Here is a 338-nt window from a genome sequence, read left to right as displayed (position 1 = left end):
GATATAAAAAATGACGATGATAAGGATGATAACAACATGATAACATTTCTTTCTTTTAAGTAAATTCCCAACAGATTTTTTCTCCTAATTAATGAAAACAATAAAATCCCATAAGGAACAGAGTATATTGCAAGGAAGTCATTACGAACGTTTAACGACTCCGCTAAATCTACCTTTTGAAAGCAGGTAAGTTATAAGAGGAAGGAAAGGCAGATATAGAAGGTGTATTCCGGTGTTTTAGAGTTTAAGAGTTTTAGAGTTTTCTTTTTTTTCGTTTTTTTAATAAGTTTCTTACAGTTTAGTGCGGTAATCAGTTTCTAAGTGTGACTCTCGTTGTA

This window comes from Penaeus monodon, chromosome 27, assembly GCF_015228065.2.
Source record: "Penaeus monodon isolate SGIC_2016 chromosome 27, NSTDA_Pmon_1, whole genome shotgun sequence".
Classification (NCBI taxonomy): domain Eukaryota; kingdom Metazoa; phylum Arthropoda; class Malacostraca; order Decapoda; family Penaeidae; genus Penaeus; species Penaeus monodon.
Note: the sequence above shows the minus strand (reverse complement) of the source record.